Source organism: Eublepharis macularius, chromosome 5, assembly GCF_028583425.1.
Source record: "Eublepharis macularius isolate TG4126 chromosome 5, MPM_Emac_v1.0, whole genome shotgun sequence".
NCBI lineage: Eukaryota > Metazoa > Chordata > Lepidosauria > Squamata > Eublepharidae > Eublepharis > Eublepharis macularius.
This window is the reverse complement of record NC_072794.1, coordinates 20,374,115-20,390,792: the sequence shown is the minus strand read 5'-3', so window position 1 is coordinate 20,390,792 and position 16,678 is coordinate 20,374,115. Positions and strand designations below refer to the sequence as shown.

The window sequence follows — 16,678 nt, the reverse complement described above, 5'->3', positions numbered from 1 at the left end:
ACTTTAGAGATTGACAAAGTAAAAGATGTATTGTCGAAGGCTTTCACGGCCGGAGAACGATGGTTGTTGTGGGTTTTCCGGGCTGTATTGCCGTGGTCTTGGCATTGTAGTTCCTGACGTTTCGCCAGCAGCTGTCACAGTGACACTGGGAGATCTCAGTCTTTTGGTGCTACACCTCTGAAGATGCCAGCCACAGCTGCTGGCGAAACGTCAGGAACTACAATGCCAAGACCACGGCAATACAGCCCGGAAAACCCACAACAACCAAAGTAAAAGATCTCTGCCCCTCTGCCCCACGTCTTGTTGATGGCTGATGCTGCATACAGGCGGGCGGGCTCTTTTTCCGAAAAATGTTTGTTTTGGTGGGTGGTAGATCAGAACCATTGGCGGACTGTTGGAAAGGAGAGCATGGTTTGTTTCCAAACACAGATTCATTAGTTCTGAAGTCTGCTGTTTCTTTCTGCATTAAGAAAAAGTGATGTCAGAGAGATGTTAAGACTTTTGGGGCGTTTCAGTATCTCTTAGCCACATTGATCAACAAAAAACAACACTGGAGATGAACAGTGGCTTTTAAGGATGTTGTTGGAGAGAGACTTCACCATACACCTGTTTCTGTGGCCTCATTGTTGCCTGTGGTCAGACAGGATTTGTAGGATTTAAAAAATACAAAAAGCCCACTGCACCTGTTTGTCCAATGGAAAGTTTAAACACCGTGAGCAGTGTACAAGTATTACTGATATATATGATCTGGAGAAAGTAGATAGGCACAAGAACTTTTTCTACACCTCTCCAAATGAAAGAACTTGAGCACTTACTGAAATTAATAGGCAGTAGATTCTAGATAGAGAAAAGGAAGTCCTTCGCCACATAGTGTGTATTTAATGTGTGGAACTTGATGTCACAAGATGTGATGGTAGTTAGCTTAGAGGACTTTATTAAAAGAACTGGACAGCTTCATGGTGAGGGAAGAGAAATTTATCAGTGGCTAGTAGTCTTGATGGCTGATTAGAACTTCTCTGTGCGGAAGTCACATATCTCTGAATACCCGTTACTGGTATTCAGAGATACTGATACTGGTGTTGGCCACTGTGTCTCTGCTATGGGCTTTCCAGGGCCTGTAGCTGTCCACTTTGGGAAATAGGCTGCAGGACTAGATGGACATCTGGTCTGATTCAGCGGCGCTCTTGGTCGGTTCTTGTATTTAGACTTTCTTCAGCTCTCTGAAAGTTTTCATCTGGAAGATTATCATAAAACCACCAGGAACTTGGGAGTTAAAATAGTTAAGTTTGAGCTGGTTTAACAGCAGATTATTTGGCCTGGCCGATTTCTCAGAGAGGATGAGAGCAATCTTGGGTTCATGTTGGTGAGCACTGCCATAGTGAGTCCTCTCTTGTATTTAGAAATCCATTTTCCTCTGCCTAATCCACTGAACATAACGTTCTTTAGGGATTCCTTTAGACTAAACACATCTCTGCTAGAAAAAGCTGTGACGGAGAGAGGGAGCACGTCCCCAAGCTGGGTCTCTCTCTGTCTCTCCTCCCACTTGCCTACGTTGAGAAATGCAGGGTGTGTTGGAGGCTAGAATTTTTTGTGAGCCTCTTCCCTTCCCTGCAGTTTGCCAGTGGCCGAATCCCCTGTGGTGGCATTCCACCAAGCCGTTACATCAGGCTAATATCGCTATGGATTTAATTGCTAACTATTCCAGATTCAGCCATGGACTCTCTGGGTAGAGCTGTGCTTGGAATCTGAATACCTCCAGGTGTCCTGTTGCAACATAGAGTTTGCAGAATGTTCTGCCTGCCTCTTGTGCACTGCCTGCAAAATCAAAAGCGGGGGGGGGGGGGCAGGATTGATGCATATCAAAGTGAAAGCAGTTGGGAGGAGTCGACTGAGGATAGGGTGGGCTTGTAAAATAAGAGTATGATATTTGGAAAAATTTTGACAGCTGCTCATCTTCGTAAAATGGAAGGCTTTGCAGTATTCTTCCTCGTGAGCTGCAGCGTTGTCCTTTTGCGATGTGTGTTGCAAGCACCTGGTGATGATGACACAGAGACCCAGCCTTGGCTAAACTTCTGAGCCAGCCCCTTGGCCTCCTGCTGGCTGAATCCAGAGGAAGAGCAAGCAGCTGCCCGTTCATTTTGGAGCCTCCTTGGCTGCAGGGGACATGTATATTGGCCATCTGCTTCCAGACGGGTCTTCCGCATTGCTGTGCAGGTCTTTCAAAACATGCATGTCTCTCTCACGCATTACGGCTTTAGCTTGCGTGCTGAGTATGTGTCGGATGACACGATGCGAAGCAGCCCTCAGCAAAATGGTAGCATCTGTATTGTTTCAAAAACAGATACTTGGGCAAAGGTAATAGAATGTGACATGAATGTTTTAGAGGCTAGAAATGGAGAAGTCAAGATCTCAGGGAGCGTATGTCTGGCTGTGGGGTTTCCACTGCTCCTTCCCATCCTTGAATTTGCCATGGATCGGTTTCCCCTTAGAACCAAGGGTATCTGTGTAAAGATGCTTTGGCCTTCACGTCTTGTGGACTAGTCGCTAGAACATCAAAGTGCTTCTGGTGCAGAGAACTGAAAGTGACTTTATATGTTGTCCTGTTCATATTGATCACCATAACATTGATGAAAATGGGAAATCTTTTTTATTTTAAGACATCTAATGATGCAAAAGCGGTGTGCAAAATGTACCTTGTTAGGATGTCCAGGTCAGAAGGAGCAAAGGCTTGGAGGCCTTTGGTGTGTTATGGTGTCGCCTTGGGAGCTATTTTGCCTTTCCGTGAGTTTATCCCATAGCGTTGCTGTAACATGTAAACATCGTAACAGTTAGGATTAGATGTTGGGCTGAGCTGGGGGAGGAAAATTCTCCCCTTCAAACAATTGAAGGTTCTGCGTGCGCATTTGCATTAGCAGCCAGGAGTTTCTTTTTGGGGCAGAATGTGAATGGTATGGATTATGATAAACGTGGACGTAGACGTCACATGTGGGTATGGCTACGTTGTAGGATAGTGGCAGCTCTGCTGGGTTAAATACATACTATATTTCTCGTAATTTTTAAAATAATGAAAGACTAACATTGCAGAAGGGAAGGGGAAATAGAGCTCTAAGCATCAGCTTACTGGTTAGAGTGGTAAGAGGGAGGCCCGCGGGTACTTTAGGGGAGTCATCCTGGGCCTCTGTGTGACCAAAGCATTCTCCTTCACTCCCTTCCCTAGCCTTGACAGTGTGGTGAAGGCTGTACTTCTGCCTTCCAGAGCTTTCCTCTGTTATCAAAAGGAATAGGAAAGGAATTGCACGTTAATATGATACCTAGGGGGAAGATCTCCGGGTCCAGTTCCTCCAGCATGAAGGGAGTACCATAGCATCAGTCCCTTGCCCACAAGCTCAGACTTGTGTGCATGCATTGCTGTGCACGGAGGAAGGATTGGATCATCCCCTAGGACATTGTTGTGGGTTGCGGGGTGGGGGAGTTTGTGTGTAACAGATTCTGCAGCAGAGTGCCTAGGTTGCGCTGAATGAACATTATATAGTAGCAGCCTGAGGCCAGGTAGGAACCCATTAGTCCCAGTGCAGCGACTTCCATTGCAATCAGTATGAACTGTGTGCGTCATGCAGGCTTCTGAGTTGGAGGTTCTGGGCTGCTCGTGGCTGCTGCGCCAAGAAAAGGGTCTCTCGGGCTTCTTTCCGAACTTCAGATCCTGCTGAAGCTGTTTTATACTGCCGCCGCGGCTGCACACTTGCAGAATTCCTAAGCAGGTGAATGGGAGTCATGCCAAGCTCTGCACAGGGTGTACCTGGTAGTTCCCCCTCCCCCCCGCCCCTTTCTGGAAGTTGATTTGCGGGAGTAATTATTTTGGAGCAGCCCTGTAGGGCACAAAGCAATTCTGTAGGTTTATGAGGGATGGGGAGAGACTTGCCTCAGACAATTAGCACAAAATTGTTGTGCCTTTGAGGAGCAGGTAAATGTGGTCGTCTCAGTCCCAGCTCTTTCAGGAAGCGGGAAAGGCGTTAGCTTCTGAACTTAGCAAGTACAGTATTAAAAGCGAACTATTTACTTTGATTAAAAGTAAAACTGAACTTCTTTGTGAACTGCCACAAAGAGCCTTGAAGGGTTTTCCAGAAGGCAGTTCTTTTACTTAAAGGGAACGGGGCTCACTGTATGTCAGAGACCTGGCTTTGAATCTCCTTTTAGGAGCTGAGGGAAAGGAAGATCCTAGGGGTGGGGTAAAACCACTTGAAGTTTATTAGAAGCATTTTGAGTCAGAAACTTGGGTGAAGAAATGAATGTTTTGCACGGAAGGAGCCACCCTTGTACGGCTGTGGAAGCAAAAAAAAAAAAATGCCGATAAAGTCAGTGCAGTGAGAGAATGGTCTGCCTTTGTGAAATGTATTCTTCCCCCCCCCCCAAGCTTTGGAGAACAAGTGGGGAGAAGCAGAGCAATAGAGAGAGGCCCCTGGTATTTCTGACCCCTTGGATCAGTGCTTTATGTACTTTTGAGGAGGTTCCTCCGGTCTTTTTTTTTTCTTTTTGCTTCCTAAATCGGTGTTCCCTAATCCTTATTCAATCGGGTTCCTCTTTGCATACTTCAGGTGTGGCATATGAACGGCAGTTTGTTTTGAAGTGTGTGCAGCAGAAAGCTCTTTATTTTGCTAGTGGTCCCTTTCCAGCATCATTGCTAAAGCCCTGGATATGCGGCGCTGTGTTTGTGCGTGTGTTTGTGCATGTTCGTAAGTTGTGCTGCTGCCCTGCCTCCACCTCTCCATTGACATGTTTCATAAGTCTTTTTAAAAGGTGGTTTTGCTCACTGCAAGCAATTTTCTTCATTGCTTGTATGTTAGCTTGCTGGGCGAGCGTGGCTTTAACTGATTAACATAAGCGGTCCTGATGTATTGTTGAAGGACCTATTTAAAGGACACTCCCATAGAAGCCTGCCTGTTGGCTAAGATCATTAGCAGAGCCTAATACTGCCTGTCTTCCACCAATTGGTAAATATTTAACAGCAGAGCCCCTGTTGTGGCCCTCAAGATTATGGCGTTCCTTCCTGGTTTTCTTTACTTGTTGAGATCCTCGATTTTATTGCTGGTTTTTAAAAAATTGGTTTGTTGCAGACTTTAAGTGATTGCCACTGTTGTCACATTTTTTTCCCCCTGGGAGCAAGCTCAAGAGCACTTTGCCAATAAATATTTATTTTAAAAGTTTAAATGAAGAGATGTTGCTTGATGACGGTCAAATATAGCCAAATATTCTGTGAAAGAAATAATGCAGACTTGGCAGGTAGAGGCTGCCCCTGTCTTGTTGTAGAGTAACTTGTTAGCCTTTAAAACTGGTGGCTGGGTTAAAAAAGAACTTGTTGCGGCTTTGGTTTTTCTGGTTTAATTAATTTTTAAAAAATGTATACAGGTGGACTGACCTTAGAGTTCTAAGATACTAAAATCCAGCATAAGGCCATTTCAGTGAATCTTTTATGTTTAACACTGTTAAAAACTGGAATGATTCATTATGATTTTCTAAGGATTTTATTAGGTTGGTAGGAAGGCTCTTTGTGTTGGAGGAAGATGCTTCTGTTGACTTGAGTGGAGTGGTAGGGTAAAACCTAGTGTATCACAAAGATTAATTTATTTTTTTGACTATGATTGAATTGTTCTTTTTATCCTCCTAAATAAAGTCAATGCTTTAAAAATACGTAACCTTATCGGTCAACATTTGATGGTCTGTTGTCTTTGATGGGTCAGTGGATTGACCAATATTTGACAGGTTCATTGACCAACTCACTGGCCAAATGTCCAATCCCCCTCCCCACATCTCTGGCCCTGATGATAATCTACGTTATAGGTGACCATGGGAAACCATCAAAAACGTTTCTGGTGTGGTCCATCTCCCTGCTGCGTTGGTTGTCTGGTGACCTAGCCATATGCTGCACCAGCGTCTCTGCTTGGTTGGAGAACAGCAACCTTTCTGAATGAACAAATTGTCTCTTTTTGACAGTTAGGTTGGAAATAGGTTAGCAAAGACTTGAGGTAGTGAGGACTTTAAAAAACTACTGATGAAGGCTAAGGGAGAAAGCGCCAAAGCAAGATTACAGCTGAACATCAAGTAGACAAAGGTGATGACTGCTGAGGAATTACACAATTTTAAAGGTGACAATGAGGAAATCGAAATGGTTCAAGATTTTCCATTCCTTAGCTCAGTCAGCAACCAAAAGGGAGATTGCAATGAAAAAATCAGAAGGAGATTGACATTTGGAAGACCAGCTGTGAGGGAACTAGAAAAGATCCTTAAAGATGTCTCTCTGGGGACCAAGATCAAGATAATCCAAACTATGGTATTCTCCATTACTATGTATAGATGTGAAAGTTGGACGGTAAAGAAAGCTGACAGGAAGAAAATTGATTCATTTGAAATGTGGAGCTGAAGGAGAGTTTTGCGGATACCATGGACAGCCAAAAAGACAAACAAGCGGGCACTAGATCAAATCAAGCCTGAATTCTCCCTAGACGCTAAAATGACAAAACTGAGGCTATCGTACAAGATTCTCTGGAAAAGTCAATAATATTAGGAAAAGTGAAAGGAAGTAGGAAAAGAGGAAGACCTAAAACGAGATGGCTTGACTCAATCAAAGAAACCATGTCGTCCAGTTTGCAGGATCTGGACAAGTCTGTTAATGATAGGACGTATTAGAGGTCTTTCCTTCATAGGGCCGCTATAGGTTGGAGGTGACTTAATGGCACATAACACAACAGGTAGGGAAAGTTCACCCTTCTAAGGATTGAGGATTTATGCACTTCCTACCGTTCATTAGCTTGCTTGTTGTGTCTTGGAAGTTGTTGGCATTTTGTAAATAAAAGCTTTCCATGTACCCATATGGAAAACACAAAATTTAATTGGAAGGAAGCAGGAGAAAATTGCTTGTGATTCTCATCTTGCGCTTGCTGTCAGGGTGATGCTGTTCAGCTCTGCAGGAAAACGCTGCTTGTTTTGCAGAATTAGATTTGGAAAGATCCATTGCTAATCTCCTTTCTAAATATTGGCTTTCTTAGTCCATAATCTGATGTTGATGGCTTATCTTATTAAGGGGCGGTTGGGCATCCGGCACATCAGAAAACTCACCCCAGTCTTCCAGTAACGGCTGTTGTGCCCATCTGCCTTTTTTCCTTTGGGGATTGTGCGCTTAATCAAGTTTTAACGGCCATCTCTCTTTCTCTTTTGGCATTTGCTGTCCTGATGTCCCTCTGAGGTGCTGGTAGGGGGGGGGTCATGGCCTGGTGGGAGAGAAACTGCTTTGCATGCCGAAAGTCCCCGCTTCAGTCACCTGCATCTTTTGGGTATCAGAGGCTGAGAAAGGCTTTTCTTGTCAGGAACTTCAGAGAACCAGTGCCAGTCTGAACGGGCAGAATGGGCCAGTGAACTGACGTGGTCTAAAGCAGCTTCATGTGGCAGAACGGATAGAGGAAGCTGCTAGCAGGAAGTGTCAAGGAAGGTTTGACCCTCAAAGCTTCCAACCTTGGTGAAAAGACTTAAGCCTCTTCCACCTCACCCCCCCCCCCTCCAATCTTACAACTGTTTTGCTCTCATTTGGTTTCCAAAGCAACTTGGATTGGGGCGGGTTGCCTGTGTTGGATGCTTGAAAGTCTCAACCAGCAGTTGCAAAGTATAGATGCTTCTGTCCCAGCCTCATCACAAAAGGAAGAGCAAGTGCCATGCGGTGGCTCCGTAGTAGGCTTTTAAGGGAAGGGGGAATCTCTTTGTAACATTGTAGAGTATTGAGCCTCTTGGGTTCCAGTCCTGATCAGTTAGTAATGGGGAAACGGAGTCTGTCGGAGATGAAAAGCTTGGTCGGCATCAAGCTGAGTTTCCAAAAGACACCGCAAGGCTGAGTTTTCGGGCAGAAATCACAGACAGGGAGTTTGAATGGCTAATCCGTAACCCTGGTTAAGAGGAGGACTGTAGCTCAGTGGTGGGGCACCTGCTTTTCGTGCAAAAGCTCCCCTGATTCAAACCCTGGTGCCTCCAATTCAAAGATCAGATGAAGCTGCCTCATACTCAGACCATTGGTTCGTCAAGGTCAGTATTGTCTACTCTGACTAGCAGTGGCTCTCCAGAATTTCCGGCTGAAGTTCTCCACATCACCTATTATTTGATTCCGATGATCATGGGATCTTTTGCGTGCAAAGCAACTGCTTTAGCACTGAGCCGTGCATGCGCCTGCCTCCTCCCACAGTGGTGGGGGAAAGGCTTTTCTCTGCCTGAGTTCTTGGAGAACCATTGCCAGGCAGTGTGGGTTAGGTGGACTTTCTTTTTATGTTTAGTTCCCTCACCTCTTGACCAGACGAGGGGAGAATCCCTGCCAGTTTGTATGCCCAGTGCCAGTGATCCATCAACTCTCCAGTTTGTATCCCTTGAAGTCCACCCCCTCTTTTGCAGCTCCTTGCCAAACCTTTCTGTGTAGCTAGCCACTTGCTTTGCACTCAAGGCTATAAATCCACCCCTCCAATTAACCTTGTCTGCTCTATTTCTAATTTGAGATAGTGTCGGTTCAACTGAACTCTTTTGAAAAAGACTTTCAACTGGGGCTTGGTAGTTGCTGGGAGGCAGGCAGGTAGGAAGAATAGGCCGTTGTGCTTGGTTGCAATGTGCCTGGAGTGTGGCACAACGTGTCCTTGATACCAAAGGCAACACCCACCCACCCTCTCACTTTCAGAGATACCTGTTTACTAAAGGATGGCATTGGAGGGCAGCAAGCTCAAGAGATAGGATGGGAAGTTGACTGGCAGGCTGCTGTGTAATGCGTGGAAAGCATCCACCGCTCCCTATAAATCAGCAGGTTTCCTGCTTGTTACTCGACTCCTTTTTGCTATTGCTTCCTGTGAAACTTTTGCCCCTGCGGTGGAAACATGGAAAAAGAGGCTGAACAGGAAAGAATAAACATCCGGTACACTCTAGCAATAATGGCTAATAATTCTTTTGATCATATATTTTCCCTTGCATTAAAAAAAAACGCATCGCTTCTTTTTAAGTGTTTCAGGCTGCATCTCCAGGCCAGTGAGTGTTCTAGCGATCAAAGAGGTGGCAGTGATTTTGCAGCGCCTGGTTTATTTCTCTCCCTTCCCCAGCAGTTGCCATGAAGACAGACTAGAGAATCATAAATAAAGGTACTGCTAAGCTGCAGTCGGAGGCTGTTGACCAGAGGAGGAGGGGAGGGATTGGAGTGCTGCCGATGATTTAGGCCTGTGGAAAGAACTTGTGGCAGGAGCAGCTTCTGAATATTAAGTGGATGGCCTTCCCTCCTCTTAGCTTGTAGGAAAGAGGGCAGAAGTGATCAGGGGAGCTGGAGCACCTCCCGTAGGAGGAAAGGATGGGGAGCTTTTCAGTTTAAGAAAAAAGGTGATTCTGGGGGGGCGGGGTGTGCATGAAATGACACGATAGGTTGATTTTAAATTGTGCATTATGGGGTGGAGGGAGAGGAGAGTATATCCATCTAACATATTCTTACGCTTCTTTCCTCTGGACTTAGGGTGGCGTAGGTAGTTTTCCATTCGCCCTTCTATCCTCACGTGGAGCCTCTGAGGTGGCTTGGCCCGAGACAGTGTGACTGGCATGATGCCATCACGCAGAGGGGTTCCCCCCCCCCCAGATCTTGTTCCTATATTCTGACCGCTACATCTGCCCTGGATATCATGATTTTAGGCCACTTAGTCCCACAGTACTGGAACTCAGGGACAACCAATGAAGTTGATGGGCTGACGAAAGGAAAGAACTAAATTGTGGGATTCACTACCAGTGGACATAGTGATGGTCCCAAGTTTAAACAAAGGCACTTACGTTCATGGAGGAGAGGTTAACGGGTAGTGGCCTTGGTGATTAAAGGGATCCTCCATGTTCAGATGCAGTAAACGTTTGTGCCAGTGTTAGGAGGCAACGTCAGTGGGAAACCTTGGCCTCTGTGCCTATATGTTTGCCCTCCAGGGCAACTGGTTGGCCACTGTGTGAAGCAGGAATCTGGACTAGATGGACCACTGCCCTGATCCAGCTGGGCTCTTCTTAAGTTTTTATGCCCAGTGAAGATATGCTGAAGATCAAGAGCAGAGCAGACAGCTTGTGAAAGTCTGTCAGTGGATGTCATGATGACTATTGGCATAGGGTTTTTTGCTCGGGGATAAGACAGATACATGGATAAGTACGTCAGTGGCCAGGGTTCGGAGGTATGCCACTTGCTGGGAAGGACAACAACAGGAGAAGGCCCTTTGTGCCCCATGTTTAAGGCTTCCTGTGGCATCTGGCTAACCTCCGTGGGAATGAAATGTTGCATTAAGCTATATTTAGACTAATTCAGCAGGGCTCTTCAGATGTTCTTCTTAGCTTGTGTTTTCCCATACTTTCATCAAGATCCTTTATCCTAACCTCCTTTCTCTGCCCCCCTGCCTTTAGCTTCCTTGTCTCCTGGGACTGCTTCCCCGATTAACCTGTATACCTTGCCAGCACAACCCTTCCTACCTCTGTGCTCAAACTGGTGTGAGGTTTCAGTTCTTCCCCAAGTGACCTCGTCTTTCTTCTTCAGAGGAGACTGTTTGTGAACGTTCCATGCTGCCTGTTCCATCTGCTCAGCATTTAGGTTGTTGGATTGGCCGCAAATGCATTGCGTCTGCTCAGCTGCTGGAGCCCAGAGGCTTCTTTGCTGTTTCTGCTGTCCTCCAAAAAATCCTGTAGCATATTAAAAATGTCGATTCTGAAGAAGGGCAGTCTGTAAGGTACACAGGTGAGTATTAGCTATGGTAAGATCTGCTTGAGCAGTTACTTGACAGGGCTCTGAAGCAAATGAGAAAGCATCCCTTAATGTTAACCAATCAAACATCCTGTTTATCTAAACTTCTGTTTGATGCAAACTTTTGTTACAACCAGTGGAATCCTTCTCTTCCTCCAAGGAAGCTCAGGGCCAGGTCCCCTCTTCTTGCAGCAATCCTGTTTGATGCTAGTCTTTTCAAAGGCAGGTGAAGGCCTACTACGCTTTGGTAACAAATGCATTTCCATCGCTGCTGGGGTTTTGTGGTAGGTTTTATGGGTTTATTTCTGGTTTTAATTATTATTCTTTCATGTGCTGTGATAAGGTGGTGGTGGTTTTACAGCTTCTTGTATGCTGCTTTTGGAAACTCGCACTGAAAAATGATGTACACATTGTCTATTTGCTTATGAGATTTTTATCCTGCCTTTCTGCCCAAGAGTTCAAGGACACGTGGACCTCTGTTATTTTATCCTCGCAACAGCCCTCTAGGAAATAGGCTTGCTTGAGAGACAGTACGTTGGCCTACTGTGTCACATGACACCCTAATGAAGGGATTCTTAAGCTCATTGAATCCTGGGTGCTTTTGGAGTCTCGATAACAGGTAGTGGGTACTGCAGCAAAAGGGTTGCCCTGGGGGCTCGGTTCCATCTCAGAACATCCAGAAGTTCCAAGCCAATCAATCTCCTATGATGGAGACAACTCTTCCCAAATGAGCACTCCCTGCAGATACAAAAGCGATGCCTCCTGGGCTCTTCCTACCCCAGCAAAGTGGAGGAAAGTCAAGTTTGGTTCTTTGCTTTGAAGAAGAGATGGTTTGCAGAAGAAGGCAAGTAGGCACCAAAAAACATATAGGTGGGCACCGTATTGGGTGTCACTATTCTTGCAGGCTCTTCTTTTGGGGGATTAAATTTGTCAGTTGGACGGGAGAGTGTAATTGCTTCTGCTCTTCCGGTGTTCATCTTCCCATTTCAGAGTGGGTATGAGCAGGTGCATTGTGCTTGTCCCGTCCAGTGGTATGCTTTTATTCCCATGGGAGACTGTTGAGCCGTGTAAATGCAAGAGAAGATGGTCTTGCTGATCACTGTAGGCAATCTAGGTGCAGAATGGCAGTCTCTTGATTCTTTGAACTTCACAGCTGCCTTGCCTACTCCCCCCCTACCCAGCACAGCAGTTTTTAATCTCTGTCTATAGAAAAAGCATACCTGTATGGTGCTGATCCCAGATAATGAGAGGGGCAGTTTCTTTTGGGGATGGCAGTGGCGGTTAACATTGCCCCAGACATTTCAACTCCAGGTTCAGGTCTGCTCTGAGAAGCAGTGGGTCTTATTTGGCAATTCTGGTATCCCCTCCCCGCCATGCTTCAAATGATTCCCCTTCACAGGCAAAATACGTGGGCAGGTTTGCACCCTGCAAATTCTTGGTGCATTTCCCCCCCCCCCCCCATTCCAGTGTTTCCTCATACATTCATCCAGGGAAATCATTTCCTGTGGGAGGCAAAATCCTTGCAGAAGCCCTGGATTTCTGTTCCTGGGTTATAAGGCTGCGGCCGGAGGGGGAGGGTTTGCAAAAAGGTATGCGAGGACATCTGTAGGGAGGCAGATGCCAGGCACTGTTCTGCAGTTGTCACACTTTCTCTTTCTTGTTAGACAGCTTCTCCATGACGCATTAGAGATAGCTGGCAGGAGCATGAACAGGTGAGAAAACACACACTTCAGTCTGTGCTCCCAAGCTTAAAAAACAAGAGATGCAGAACTGGAGAATTTTCAGGATGTGTGACCTGTAGACGTAAAGTTGTTCAGTCTTGGAACGAAGACATTAACTCATCGACACACCGCTCATTTGTGGGGGTCAAACCCCCCTTCTGTTGAGTTCCCTGCATATTTGTTTGAATACAGTTTTTATTGCAATCGGAGGCCAGTTCTGCCTGAACAAGTTCCAGAAGTTGTTTACCCCTTAATTGCTTTAGCCTTTTAATTAGTTTCGTACCCCAGAGAGTAGCAGTGTTGTAAAGCAAACCAAAGAAAGGGCAAAAATACAGAACAGAATGCTCTTGTTTTGCACTCTAAAGTGCCATGGATCCTGAAGGGGCTATCCAGTCAAATAGTGAACTGGCTGCCCCCCGCCACCCGTGCAGATGAGGAAAGCAGCACAATCAGGTCACCTACAGATAAGGTCGAGGTCTCTTCCTGCTTGAAGGACTCCATGAGCATGCAGAAAAATAATCGCTTTGTAAATTAACCAAAAGAAGAAAAACTTAGCATAAACTGTCCTGATGAACACTGAGCAAGAATGCTTTAGAAAATGGGTTGAGAGCAGTCGAGAGTCAAAAGCGAAAAGGGGAAGGGAGAAATGATCTGAAAGGGTACAGGGGGAGGAAAGAGATTTTGAAGAGGAGGGCTGAATTTCCAAACTCTTCCTCCTACCTGTGCTTCCTTGTAGCCTCCCCAGATTGTCACTGTATTGAACAGCAAAAGGAATGTCCTCTGTGCCAGTCCTGAAAGCGTAAGAACATAAACCCTGCTGGATCATGCCATCAGTCCATCCAGGCCCGCACCCTGTTCCACACAGCAGCTAATTAGTCGCCTTGCAGAGCCAGCAAAAACGCTGAGACTCTTCCCTGCTGTTGCCTCCTAGCACTGGGGTTCGAAGGTTTAGTGCCTCTGAATATGGAGGTTCCCTTTTTCTCACCATGGCTAAGAGCTAGAGATGGACCTCTCCTCCATGGACCTATCCAAGCCCCTTTTAAAGCCAGCTGGGCTCATGGCTGTTGCTGCATCCACTGGAAGCAAATCCAACAATTTAATCACTGAGTAAAAAAAGTATTTTCTCCTGTCTGTTCTGTACCTATTGCTCATCAATTTCATTGGGGCCCCCAAGTTCTAGCATTATGGGAGAGGGAAGAAAAAGCTCCCTCTATCCACTTTCTCCACCCCATGCGTAATTTTATAAACATCTTATCATCCCCCCCCCCCCCCGCCCTTTAGCTGTTTCTTTTCCGGATTGAAAAGCCCTCATAGGAAAGGTGCTCCAACCCATGGCAACTCTTCGGCAGCAAAATAGCCAAACTCAGTCTTACTTGTGGGTGGCCTGAGTGTCTCTACAAACTGAAGGGACTTGCGGGTATGCTGCAAAAGTTCCTTGTTAAATTAACTCGAGGTGAAGGAACTGCAGAGGTATCTTCCTGCTTGGAAAGAGCCATGTATTACAGTGGCCGTTTTCCCACGTCTTACCTGCTGTGGAAAATAGCACAAAACTTCCGGAACGACGACGTCTTCCTGGCGCAATCTCCTGTCATGACTCTGGTTCATAGCGCGATGACATCAGAAATGACAGGAAATCGCGCCAGGAAGACGCTGTCATTCCGGGAGTTTTGCATGATTTTCCGCGGCCGGTAAGACATGTGAAAACGGCCAGTCTGACTGGACGTGCATCATCTATATGCAGCTGCTTACAAAAGAGTGCGTGTGTGTGTGTGTGGGGGGGGGGGTTGTAGGGTTGTTGCTGAGCAGTCATGTACAGGCTTTACAAATAGCTGTAGATTTTGTAGCAAGAGAGCCGTCTGCTGGCGTAGCTGGGGAGCTGCAGTTTGCTGCAGGGTTCTCTCTTGTCTTGGGAAGCAGAATCATGAGTCAGGCCAGCTGTTAGCTCTCCTCCGAGGTTAAGTTCAGAAGCCTCTTCCTTGTTGGGTGGGTGTATTTTAAAGTCACATCCCTCTTCTAATTCTCTCTGCATCTTGGCACCATGGGTGCCTTATGCCCAGTGTCTCTGGCGCTGTTCTTTTCTTGCTGCCCTTTCCCCTGTCTTGAGCAAGCTCGCTGTGATTTCCCTGGAGAATCCCTTTTGCCGAACTCCTTTGCAGATCCCTTCACAGAGCAGCTGACATCAGTCGATGAGGCGGTCTGTTTAGGTGGCCAGTGGTCCTGGGCGGCTTCGGGCCAGCCACCCAGTGGAGAGGAGGTGGGACCCAAGGGGCCTTGGTGAAGCAAAATGGCAGATGCAGTGAGTGATGCTGCTCTCTGCCCTCTACAAGGCCAAGACAAGGGCAATACCAGATCCTCTGGTCTTGACCCAAGAAATGTTGAAGAGGGACACCTTCCTCTCTTGGCAACATGTCTCAGCCTTTCTTGGAGGCACAAAGCTTCTCCAACCTTTTGCTTACTCTGCAAATTCTACCCGAGTGGCACTTTGCTCGTGTAAGAAGAACCTGCTGGATCAGATCAAAATGAGGCCTTTAATGCCCTAAGCAGCTTGGAATTAGGGTCCCTAAAAGGCTGTCTGCTCTTCTACTAACTTGTCTTTATAGCCCTGTGTTACGTTTGATGCAGATGCAAAACCAGTATTGCCAAGGGACAGGGCCCTCCCAGTTGAGGAACCTTCCCCACCTCCAGTCTTCTGAGATTTTGTTGGCAAGTTGAAATGAGTCTGTTTTCTGAGGACCAATGATTTGTTAGAGCTTTGTTTTGTTTTGGCGCTGATTGTGTGTGTGAGTTCCTTTGCTGCGTTTTATGTTAACAGTCTTCTATTGTTGTGGAGACTGCCAAGACTTACTTGCTTGTTATTGTAAGATTATTTTGGGATATTATCACCGAGATATTTTATGGGACCTCCTAATTTCCTATTCATTAGGAACTCCAACCCCGAATGTCTGGAGATTTCTGCCCGTTTCTTAAAATTTTGGAATTGTGTTGGTTGTTTTTAAAAAGTGTGTGTGTTTTATTAATTTAACTGTTAATGTTACTGACAGGCACTTCCAGAACCAATGTTCTTAAAATAGTTAAGATAATATGGCGGATCCGTCAAGTCCGGCATCTTGTTTCCCACAGGGGCCAACCAGATGCTTCCGGGATGCCCTCGAATAAGACATGAAAATAGTGATACCTCCCCCCCCCCCCACCGGCCAGCATCTGGAGTTCAGAGGGAAACTGTCTCTGAACACGGAGGCTTGTTCGACTTTGCTATCCTAGCTACTGCTACCCCCACCTTCCAAGAATTTGTCAGATTCCCCATTTAATGCTCTCTAAGCCTGTAACTGTTCTCCTATCATGTGGCAGTGAATTTTACAGGTTTAATATAATTGAATGTCTTGAAATTTTTTCCGCCCTGAGCCTGCTGGTGTGGGGAAGGTGGAACATAAATCTAATAAATTAAATTTGTATAATTTTAGCTGCTTTTTTTTTTGTTACTGTTCTAGGAAAGAAAGCATCAGCCACGCAGGGGAAAGCAGATCCCAAGTTCTTCGCCATCCACTTAACAGGTAAGTGTGGGGGAATGGGTGTTTGCTATAATCCCTCCTTTGGCGAGGCAGTACCCCCAGCAGCCCCGGGGAAGGGTGACTCCTGAGATTACTCTGGTTCTCTGGGCACCCTTCCTGAGTGAGGTTGATAGCAGGATTCTGGAGGAGCCAGCTTGAAGCTGGCCGGGAGTAGGAAGGGCATCGGAAGGTGATGCCCAATGGGGCTGAGTGTGTGTGTGTGTGTGTGTGGATGTTATAAGAACAGCCTGGGCAGGGGAGGGGGGACTACACACTTTCTGTGAAGGGGAAAGGATGAGTGGAACCTGACTGCGGCCCACAGAAGAGATGGATGTTACAGTGCAGAACCCTTTCCGTTCGACATCTGATGCGGGAGCACTGTTCATTTATTTACATTTTCTGATGCAGAGTCCCATGGCAAAGGAGCAAGAAGGCCAGTGCTGCACCTGCAGATAAGCTGTTTTTAGTACCACAGTGTGGGGCACATGATGATCGCAAAAGTGGTGCTCGGTGTACATGTCCCCACTGCTGAGTATTGTCCTTTTCCCCTGAAGGAGAGGTTTTGCTCGCCTGCTGTAGCTTACAGCAGCACGTTTCTGTGAGCAGTCTGTATCCCCCACCCCCCAATGATTTATAACTCATTGTGA

The 16,678-nt window shown here is 46.3% G+C and overlaps 1 protein-coding gene across 1 annotated transcript in view; it reads left to right on the top strand.

Moving 5' to 3' along the window:
* Positions 1 to 16,678, top strand: part of GNG7 (G protein subunit gamma 7) — a 114,423-nt gene that overhangs the window by 10,555 nt on the left and 87,190 nt on the right. Inside the window, exon 2 of the mRNA XM_054979410.1 lies at positions 15,972 to 16,034. The gene's annotated coding sequence lies outside the window, so the exon portion shown is untranslated. The remainder of the gene's footprint in view (positions 1 to 15,971; positions 16,035 to 16,678) is intronic.